The 11,719-nt window shown below is 43.2% G+C and overlaps 1 protein-coding gene across 4 annotated transcripts in view; it reads right to left on the reverse strand.

Annotated features, from left to right (window-relative positions):
- Positions 1-9,709, reverse strand: part of PDS5B (PDS5 cohesin associated factor B) — a 99,924-nt gene extending 90,215 nt beyond the window's left edge. For 3 of the 4 annotated variants that reach the window (XM_030952980.1, XM_030952973.1, XM_030952955.1), the window contains exon 1: positions 9,543-9,648. The gene's annotated coding sequence lies outside the window, so the exon portion shown is untranslated. Of the gene's footprint in view, positions 1-9,542 lie in introns of all 4 variants that reach the window. The other variant, XM_030952965.1, reaches the window with a different exon arrangement.
- Between the last annotated feature and the right edge of the window lie 2,010 nt (positions 9,710-11,719).

Here is an 11,719-nt window from a genome sequence, read left to right on the forward strand (position 1 = left end):
ACATTTTATTTTTGCAAAACTGTGACAGAAAAACAGACTGAAAAAAAGAACTGTGTTCCCAAAGACAGAGAAAGAACCCATAACTGATCACAAAGCACAAATTAACACAAATTAAATGAAGACATACTACAATCAGGTGAACTAAGTTCATTATAAGACCACAAGGACCAGCAACAGTTTTGCAATCTAGTCACCTACTGTCATATATGGATCTATCAGTAAGATCACTAAAAAAAAAAAAACAAACTGAAGATTCTTTTAAAACTTAAGTCTTAACTTACCTTTGACCCCTACCTCAAAACTCAACCAACACCTAACTTCTCTGCCAATAATACATTGACTTCTGTAACTTTTTCTAATACAATTATTCATCCCTTACAATTATTTAGCCCTATGGGGTTGAATAGGGTTAAATGTCCACAGAATGGCTGAGGGTGGAACTCTGGAGATTACCTGGTTGAATCTCCCTGCTGAAAAAGGGTCACCTAAAACCAGTTTGCCAAGGAGTGCATCCAGACAGCTTTTGAAGATCTCCCAGGATGGTGACCTTGCAAACATCCAGAGCAGCCTGTGCTGGTTCTTGACCACTGTCATGGTGAAAGCATTCAGAATGAACCTCTTGTTCCAGTGTGTGCAGATTGTCTCTGGATCTATTACTGGGCACCACTGAGTGGAGTCTCTATCTTCTTTGTATCCCACTTTCAGAAATTTAAATACATTAGTACATTTTAGTCCTGTTTTTTTGTATAAACAGGAACATATGTACAGCTATGTCAATTTTCTTGATAGTAAATTTACAAACTCTGGTTTGTTTTCTGTTTAATATTTAGTTATCCTTCAGTTGCAGCTCATCACTTGCAGTAGGACACAAGGAGATGGAACGAAGCTACATCAGAGGAAGTTCAGACTGGACTTTAGGAAAAGGTTCTTCACTGACAGGTGATCAGTCACCCCTATCAGAGTTCAAGAAGTGTCTGGACAACACTCTTAATTATATTATTTAGTTTTAGGGAGTCCTGTGTGGAGCAGGGAGTTGGACTTAATGACCCTTATGAGTTCCTTCCAGCTTGAGAATTTCTACAGTTCTACATTTGCTGCACAATGACAAACAAACTCGTGGCATGCATCACTGTGTGGGCTGTGCTTCCGTCAGGCTCAGATCTGTGCTGATGTGCAGTAAGGACATGGACCACGTTTTACCAGACTGGATCACTGCCTCACAGTACCGTGTAATCCACTCCCCAAGAAGACCTCTCCTCCTACCCAGGAGAGCATTAACAAAAAATCAAATCAAAAACAATGATGAAAAATTGTATACACTCCCCACTGGATTGTGTTCCCTAAATAGCAACCACTAGGACACAAGTAACACCTATAGGAAACAAATGCTTACTCACTTTAAAAGAACAAGGTTTTCAAGTGAAAGGAGGAAGTTTTAAATTATTAATAAAGAAATATAGCTGCTTGCACTATGACTGTAAGCATACAATCATGATACAACAGTTCAGAGAGTTTCTACCTATTACTTAAAGGTACAAGAACTTTTCATGCACACACAAGAACTGCTCATTGCTCTCTCCTTATTCCTGTGAAGTTAGAAGGTTCACATAGCCAAACCAGACTAACAAACACATCTGGTAAATCCTGCTGACAGCTGAATCCATCTCTAATCCACCTATTTGCTTACAGCCAGATGTTGCTGTTTCTTTAGCACAAAAAGCTGGATTTGTTCACACCTCAGCCAGATTCTCAGTTCAAGAGCAGTCTGTCTTAATTAAGACAAAAAGCACAGCTTACCAGAGAAACAGCTGAGATTTGGACACACTTCTACTAAGAGAGACCAACAGGCTCTATCAGACAAAGGGACTAGAAAGTTTAGGGGTTACAGGAAAGGCATTCAACCAAGAAGCAAAGTTAATGAGAAAGGGAAGAAAAAGGGAAAAAAAGGGAAAAAATAGAATCAAAACACACAAAAATTCCTAAACAAACAAAACCCCATTGCCATACATCACAGCTGACATACCCTATCAGCCTTGAGGTTCCTAAAATGCACAATGTACATAAACATCTGAAGGGGGGGGGGCATCAAGAGGATGGAGCCAGGCTCTTCATTGTGGTGCTGAGCAATAGGACAAGAGGCAATGGGCAGAAACTGATGCACAAGATGAAGAAGAAGATGAAGATGAAGAAGAACTCCTTTTCCATAGGGATGACTGAGCACTGAAACAGGCTGCCTAGACAAGTAGTGCAGTCTCCTTCCCCAGAGATATTCAAAGGCCATCAGGACACAGTCCCAAGTAATGTGCTCTCAGGGACACTGTTGGAGCCAGGGGGCTGGACTAGGTGACCTTCAGTGGTCCCTTCCAACCTTTTCTATTCTATGATCCTGTAAAGCCTAAGACATGTTGAAGAAGGTGAGAGAGGAAGTACATTGAACAGCGTAGGGTTGGAAGCCCAAGAGGTCTGAGGACAAACTAGGCAGAGAAGTCACTAAAGAGAGAGCAGAAAGATCAGCTGCAGCTGGCAGGAGGGGAATGCAACCCCAGCAGATCTCAGTCCTTTCCAGAGCATACAGTGTGCAAACACCAGGTTACACTGCCCTTCTACCAATAACAAATACTTGCAAGAATTCACTGAAAAGCTCTCATATCTCACTCCACATAAAGCTGCTAAAAGAAAAAAACTCATTGCTACTAATAGCATTCCATCAATTAGTCATAGATACAAAGCTAAAGGTTACAACCTAAAGATGGACAGAAGCACATCCATACAGTGCATTTGTTTACTACGTTCAATTAAACAGGAATGAAAATACAGAAATAGTTGTAAAATCATTTATAAAGAGTTAAGAAACAGAATTAAAGTTTCTTATACAACATTAAAGAGAATACATACAAAGGAGCTGATATACCTGATCCTTCACTACTTTTTTCCACACCACAGGATTTCTTTTTCATTCAAAGCAAAGAAGCTATTCAACTTTTCTCCTTATAATGTTATGTGTGTCCCTTATTGCATTCTATTTAAGCCACACTCTGAAGAGACTTAATTTCTTACTGGGCTTTTGTAAGGGTTCACGGATGTACTATGTTAGCATGCCATAAAAATTAACTTGTTTTTGCAACACCTTCACTGATTTTTCATAAAAATAAGTATTTGTCTCATTTCATAGATTACTAACCCAAGATACAGACTGAAGTTTGAGAACTAGCAATCAATTTTGCCTATACAGGAATTTAGGAGGAGGAATTTAGGACACAACTTTTAAAAGTATGCCAATTTGTCCAGCACTGCATCTAAAACTAAAGCATCTGTTGAGCCAAGCAGAAGTAGTCCGGGTCTAGAGCCTGTCTCCCAGGAAATCAATGCACTACTAATAAGCTCTTGTGGGAAGTTTGGTTTAAACAGACTTGCCTGGGATCACAAGAAACTGACAGAAGGAATGAATTCCAGTATCCCAAAGTGACATTCAATCATTCAAATTACTAGATATGCTTCTCCCTTCCCACAGTCCCCTGTCAATTCATTTTACATTTTCGAGCTTTTGGAAAATATGTGCTCTGACTTTGATATGTAGTTCTAATTCCTAAATACAGTGGTTTGAAAATACCCCACATTATAACTGAAGACTACCATAACATATACTTAAAAGGACAAAAACTAATTTAAAATGTTTACCATTTTAAAAAAGAATTTGCAATTTTAATATTGTTTTAAAGCTTTTTTGTATGTAATACAGAAGCTTCAGGGGGTAATGGCCCACTACAAAATAAAAAGTTATTTAAATGTGCTTTTATATGTATATAGAAAAATACAGTATGGACAAACTAATGGAGAACTTACTACAGGCAACATTTGTAATTTTGTGGAAAACTTTTTAAGTATTTCACATTCTCAAAGTACAGATCAGCCAGTCATTTTTTAAAAGTGCAGAATATTTATTCCCCAAAATTGTATATGCATCAAAATCTTTTTTCTTAGTTCTTGGAAGCATTTCTGTAACTGAAGGAATTACAAACTGCATGATCCAAGCTGGGCAAATGGAAGACAAAATGCATCTCCTGTTTTTTGTCCCTCTGAAAAACTTCCTCACAACTCTTTTGAAGAGTTTATCATTGGCTTATTTATTCTTTCTTTCATTTTGAAAACCCAGGAAAGCAAAAGTTACAGCCTTATTCTGACCAGTTCATACTCAAAGGAAGAATAGCAAATGTAGACTTTATTTTGTACCATTAATTAAGCGAATTTGTCTCACTTAGACTTTTGAAAAGCACTGGGTGGCACTTGGACTGCCCACATACATAGTCCCTCACACAAGTTTTCACAAAGTGATTACACAAAAAGCTACAGTTACTTCCATACACTTTGTTTCTGTGTTCAGAAACTACACATGATACTACATCCTGAGCTGCCAAGTAACAAAATCAAGAAAATTATCAGAGAAAACATCACACCTAATGGCAAGCTGCCTAGCATTTCTGTACATTTCCCCCAAGAAAAGTCCTTGAAATTTTACATAGGCAGATGCAGAAAAACTAAAAAAAAATTTAAAAAAAAATTTAAAAACCTAAATGTAATTACAAGTTTCCATGAAGCGTCTTCTGCAACAATTCAATTATTTTTTGTTAAAAACAAAAACCTAACATATGCAGTGACAAAGATTTCGTAGAAATCTGATTGCCTTCATTGGAATGTACATCTAAGTAACAAAGCAGTAATAACAGAAATGAACAGTCAAACTCAAGGTGGCCCAAAGATTACATACATGAAGTTTTGATTTTCATTTTTTTCAGGACTTCCTCACAAGCAGTATGTTTCTACTTACTGTGAGTAACTTAGGTTTTTGGTTGGTTGTTTTTTTCCTTTCAGTAGTTTTTTATTGGTTCCCTTTCTTTCTAAGACTTTCAGGATGAAGGGTTTTGACACTGAAACGAGCTACAGTGTGGATATACTGGGATGTCTCAGAGACAGCCAAAGACTGCTTTGGCAGAAGTTGTGGGCAACCACCTTCTCAAGAGTCACCTCCTAAATTATCACACTTTAGCTGAATCAAATACTCTTTAAAAGAGCTACAGACTCCTGTCCCCAGTACAGGAAGGACATCAGGCACCAAATCCAGAGGAGGGTCACAAAGTTGATTAGAGGTATGGACCACCTCTCCTATGAGGAAAGGTTGAGAGCATTGAGATTGTTCAACCTGAAGAAGAGAAGACTTCAGGCTGACCTAATTGTGACCTTCTAGTACATGAAGGGAGCCTACAAGACAGATGGATGGACTTTTCACAAGAGCATGTAGCGACAGGACAGGAGGGATTGGCTCCAAGCTGAGAGTAGGTTTAGGTTAGATATTGAGGAAAAGTCTACTCTGAGGGTAGAGAGACAGTGGAAAAGGCTTCCCACAGAGTTTGTGGATGCCCATCCCTGGAATAGTTTAAGGACAGGGCCCTGAACAACCTGGTCTAGTGGAAGGTTCCCTTGTCCATGGCAGGGCAGTTGAAACTATATAATCTTCAAGGTCCCTTTCAACCCAGGTCATTCTATGTTCTATGAATTTGTAGTTTAGGTGACTACAATGGAAGCAATTAAGACAATAACATTTTTGACTGCTAACTTCATGCCTTTTTTTGTCCATTAAAAAGCATGAAAGCAAAGCATCTCAATTCAACAGCAGAAACATTTACCAGGATTCCTAATTAAGTCAGAGAAAAGTACACACAGTTAGTATAGTCTGGAACTGATCTTTAAAGAACAGGGTCTGAATTAGAAAACCCCAGATGGGGTCCTGATCCCTGGTTACGGTACTCCCATATAAATGGTGACAGACACAAGATGATTAGTACAAACATCCCCATCTGTTCCCAATGAGGTATGGCACTTTTTTATTATTATTTCTTGAAGCATATTAATACCTAAGTTGTTGTGAGCTGAAAAAATAGAACCAAAGATCAGGCAGTACTAAACAAGCAGAATGTTTTTCCAGTGCTTGGGGTTGGATGCAAAAGAGTAAATTCCACAGACAGGGACAAAATAATAGAGGTCTTAATCCTCAGAACCTACTTCAGGGACTTCTTCACATTTTAGAAAAGGTTGAAAAGCAGTATACACTGAGACAGACAGTAACAACCTTTAAAAAGAACAGAGGTGTTAACATCTTGGTTCTTAGAAATGAATATATTACTTGTATTTCATTGAATTGTTTCAAGTTGGATTTGTTACAGCATATATTCACATAAACAGCTTTTTTTATTGTGGAATCCTTAATGTTCCAAAGAGGTTTTGAAACAAACCACTAACTTCCTAAAACAACAAAGTTAATTTTCATTCATATGCTTCACTTTTCATAATTTTTTCTCATTTTTACTTTACAGAACTATATTAAGTTCTGTTCTTAGTAACAGAGCAAAGCAGATTAAAAAACACCTCAGCTTTTCTACAGGACTACATTCAACTGAAGAGGCTACCAATGGAAAAGCAAGAGGTATGTAATTAACATACATGCATGGCCTTGACTTTTAGATGTTCAATTTCTGAGCGAAAGAAAATATTCTCTTTTTTAAAGCATATATTTTACAGTTGTTTAAAAGCCTTGACTCCTTACCAGATCTGTCAGTGCTGTTCAGACCATCCAGAGGGTCTACAGAACTGGAAAATTACCACACTTCGCCACCAAGCACTATCACACTAAGACACTTTTTAAAAGTTTCTTCAGTTTTCCCTTACCACCTAGTTTCAGAACTGACTGAAAGCCTCCAATATTCTCTCAGTCTGTCCAAAGATTATTTCAGGTTGCAGCATTGACATTTTGTGCTAAGACTAAAAACACCATTACTTTAGGTATCTGTTGAAAGAAGAATGATACTGACAAGTATCATATAGTATATTCCACATATCAGAACTACTTTTTGATTCTAAAAATCAACTTCTCTAAAGGCAGTAGGAAAGACATACCTTCCTCTTTCTTGGCATAATATTTGGGGCAAGCAATATAAAGGGATAGGGATATTACAGTGAAACTGATAGGGGAAAATAATGAGTTGCAGTATCACATTTTCCCTCCATCTCCAATTTTGCATACTTTTACTGTTCAGCTTCACATTTTCTAATTTGTTGCTCCCATGAAAATTCTCCTTTGTGCAACAAGTAGTCCTTATCACCTCTCCCAATTCAGGTTTAAAGAAATAAAAACCATTAACACCAAACACTTTTAAATGAAAATCCTTTACTTAACCAGAAGAGTCATACCCATACATACACATACACCCTCTTACTCTTCTCTAAGGCTATAAATTGTGTGACTGAAGAGAGAGGAAAAAGGCATAACCTGAAAGCCTGGTAGACAGCAACATATCCCAAAAGAAAATGTATCTCTCCCAATTTACAGGAGGGAACAGAACCTCCTGTTCTACAGACAAAAATGGATAATGCTTGAGGTTATGCCCATATTTCATTACTGTGCTTTTCCAAATGCTAGCAATGACTGTTGGCTTTTATATGGTTAATTACAGCTTAATAACAACTTAGGTGACTTACTCTTTAGTCCATAAGTAAGCATGTTAGATAAAGTCTAAATTCATTATTTACAAGAGAAAAAAGAAGTTGCATACAACTGCTAAACATATGATTTTTCCATTTTAATTTATCTAGTTGTTTCATCAAAAATTGAACCATAGTTTATCCAGTCTGTATACTAACTAGTAAAGAGGATGCAAGAAACACATAGGCAAATACTCCAGTATATTATCTATATAAAAAATCCCAAACAAAACACCACACCCCTCCCAGACACATCATACCCCCCCCAACCCTACAATAATTAAGTTCAACCTTGCTTCAGACATAGACACAAGATGCCATGCAAGTGCTGAAGTACTAAACTACTTTCTCCAGCAGTGCACCGTTTCAAAGGCTGTGATGAACACGATACACACACCTCTGCTAAACCACCTTACCTGATGGCCTGTCAGTGTCAGTCTTCTTTCAGGTGCGCTGAGCATGGCATACATTCAGCTCTTGCACTTCTTTTTGAGAAGTTACTTTACACAGTATAATATCTAGCATATCTGTACTACATACAAAATGTACCAGGCAAAATTTTTACCACCCGAAAACTGAACTCCACTAGCGTGAAATGGTAAAACCTGAAAGAATGCATGTCATCTTACTTCCTTCCCAAAACGTGATTTGACACTCATTTTCAACTATAAAGCCACTCAAATTTTCAACGCTCCTTCTGCTCCATCCCCAGCGAAGAGAAATCAATTACAGCCAAAGCACCTACCCGGCAAGCACAAAACAAAGACCAACACGAGAACGCTTCAGCAGCTGTGTTAAATGGGAAAACACAACGCCTAACTAAATAATCACAGCTCTCAGAAAGGAACCGCGCAGCAAGCAAGCATAAAAGTCGGAATAAGGCTTGCAAGACAAAATCCAGCTCTGTAGGAACTAGTCTACTGCAGTTTAATTTTCCAGGACTGTTCACCGTCATTAATTGTTGATTTGTTTTAAAGAACAGATAGTGATTTATTTGCAGCAGGATGAAGTTACGGACCTAAATTCCTGACCGGAGGCTCTCAACGTAAACAACACATAACCTATAAATTAACCATTCTCCATCTGGCAATTCAAATGTAAAATTCATAGTTTTCCATCTACCAGGCGGCGGCAACCGCCCCCCCACAGCTCCCCCCCGTCCTCCCTTCTCGACCGCTTTCTAACAGAGCCTGATGCAAAGTAGGAGGGGAAAAGAAAGAGGAGGAAAGGAAGGGGGCAAAAAAAAAAATAAAGCTAAGCCAGCATGAAATAACCGGGCTCGCACACAAGCAGGGACCCAGCACACCGCGGTCCCCGGCAGCTCTTCCCGCTCAGGAGCGCTGCAAAGTGCGGCGCGGAGAGAGCGAAGCGGGCGGGGAGGGGACGGGGATGTCCCCGCGCTCAGCCCGGGCAGCAGGCGCGGGGCGGCGGGAGCCCCGTGCTGCCCCGCGGAGCCAGGACCAGGCCGGCTGCCCGGGGCAGGCAGCGAGGGAGGGGACGCCCGGGGCAGGGAGGAAAGGGACACCCGGGAAGCCGCGATCACTCACTCACTCACTCACTCACTCACTCACTCATAGCCACGGGCGAGCAGCCTCCCCGCCCCCCCTCCCCGCCACTTCGCGCCGCGAGGAGCCACCAGCGCTGGGCGCGACACCGCCCGCCGGGCCACCGGGGCGAGGGGGTGACTCCCGGGCCCCCGCGCACCCCAGCCAAGGTCACCCCATCGCCCTGGGGCGCCGGGCGGGAGGGAGGGAAAATTTAGTATTTGACGGCGGCCACGGAAAAGGGGGGAGGGGAGCAGCCCCGCGGAGGGGCGAGGGGGATGGGAATGGGGAGCTCCACCACGGGCCGGGGGGAGCTCTGCCCTCCCGCTCCCCCTCTACTCCCCGTCCTCCTCCAGCGCTGGCCGCGGAGCTCGGTCCGGGCGGGCTCCCCTCACGCCCCCGGGAAGGGAAAATGGAGCGGGGACGGGGTGGGGGTATCCGCGGCCGAGGTACCGCGCTCCTTACCCCGCCGCAGCCGCCTCGCCTCGCTGGTCGCAGGCGGGTCCGCTCCGCGCTGCCGCCGCTCCGGGCTCGGAGAGGCGCTGCCGCCGCCGCCGCCGCCGCAGCCAATCGCCGCCAGCCCCCTCCCCTTCCGCAGCTCGCCCCGGTCCCCCTGCCGGCTTCAAAATGGCGCCAACTCGTCTCCGGCTGCTCCAATGGAAGCGCCGAGGGGAGAGAGCGCGGCCAGCGCGGGGCAGCAGCGCCCCCTGCCGGCCCGCGTGGGCAGCACCCGCGGCCCGGCCCGGCCCGGCCGGGGCTGAGGGTGGGCCCGGGCCGGCCGCCGCTGATGAGCGTTCTGTGGGCGGCTGGGGCGAGCGCTTCCCCGAAACGACGAATTACTAAAGGATTGTTGTGAAAAAATAAGGAATAAAGTCGTTTAACTGCGGAGAAAGAGCAGAAAAAGTAGCGTAAGTCACTCATCTAGCCCTTTGCTCTTGCTTCAGTGAGTGCAAGAGTTTGGGGGGCGTCCTTACGGGAAAACGCAAACAGAAAAGCAATGTGACTTCTTCTCGCCACTACAGCTAAAAGGCTTCATTTATTGTAGAACCATAGAATAAGTTGAAAAGAACCCATGAGGATTATCCAGTCCAACACCTGGCCCTGCACAGCACCATCCCCAAGAGTCACACCAGGTGCCGAAGAGCACTGCCCAAACTCTTCTTGAACTCTGTCAGGCTTGGTGCTGTGATCACTTCCCTGGGGAACTTGGTCCAGGGCCCAGTCACCCTCTGGAAGAAGAACTTTCTCCTGATGTATCAGGACAGCATGTAAGTGTTCAGAGGATTATGGTCCAAAAAACACAAATCACACAGATCTGCTGAAATATACCCTCGGTTTCGTCCAGCGTGAGAAACACACTTTGACAGACTGTTAGCCAATACATTGTAACTAGTGGTTTAAATCTTTCAGAAGGCCCCCTCAAGCTCTCTGAACTTGCTAGTACATTGTACCGAGCGTGCCTTATTCAGTGCTAAACTACCTCATTGTCTAATGCAGACTACCTCAGCCCAACCAGAACTATTACATATAAATCACTTTTCAGCCCCTGAAACTCCCCTTGTTCATATTTTTTTCACCCAGTGACTTATATTTGGTCCACTCCTTCTAGGAAAAAAGAAAAAGAAAAAAAGTAGAGACATAAAAGAGAGGAAGGTTTGTCTCACAATTTTATATTGGGAAGGATCCTGGACTTGAAGTCAAGATATAACTTTTTGATGCAGGTTGAACAATTTCCCCTCAATTCCCCCATTGCTGTCTATCTGGGCTCACCGAGTACAAAGCCTTATGTTGGGGAACACATCCTTTCCCAATGGAGCACTTGCAGATGTGTGCAGGGATATTTACAAAGCAGCAGAAAACTGAAACACTTTTTGAACTCTTCTAACACTGCTATTGAAATTGCAAAACCCAGCGTATGACTGTGAAAGTACCGGGGCGCTGAGATGCTCCGTTTTTCTGATGGAGCAGGTCACAGTAGCGCCACTTCCAGCGCCTGATCAGGACGCCAGGAGCGGCGGGCGCCCCTCGGAGCGGGACAGGGCGCTGAATAACGGGACCTCCCCCAGGCACGCTCCGCCCTTGTTTCCCGCCTGCACCGAGACCCTTCACGACTTTGGAATCGGCTTTTCAGAGGTGGCTCCTCACTCGTCCTTTTCCCACCCGGCGTCGGTTCCGCAGTGGCCCTGCGGAGGGAGCCCGTCCGCCGCCGCCGCTCGCTCACCCGCCTTGGAAAGTGCCGGGAACCAGCGCTCTGCCTACGGGAGAGGGCAACACGCACCCGCTCCCTTTTCCTTGCGGTCCCACAGTTGCACAGTTCAAGCGGTACCAGCCCTGGGTGTGTCCCGAGGGCAGGCTCAGGTTTCCCCACGAGAAATGTTGCATCTCTCATGGAGCTGGTGACTCTAAGCGGCTAAATTTTAGGGGATTTGCCACCTCCTGGAAGTGTAGGCGAGTTGTTTTACTTACTGAAACTATATACTCGAGAAATATTTAAAATATTTGCGCAAAATAAATATTTTCCTTGCAGTAGGACATATAAGGAATGTCAGCGCCACAGAACTTCCAAGACCAGATCTTTTACACAGAATTATAGAAACATTTAAGGTTGAAGAACACCTTTAAGATCTCTGTGCCCAACCATT

The sequence above is a fragment of the Camarhynchus parvulus genome, chromosome 1, assembly GCF_901933205.1.
Source record: "Camarhynchus parvulus chromosome 1, STF_HiC, whole genome shotgun sequence".
NCBI classification, from domain to species: Eukaryota; Metazoa; Chordata; class Aves; order Passeriformes; family Thraupidae; genus Camarhynchus; species Camarhynchus parvulus.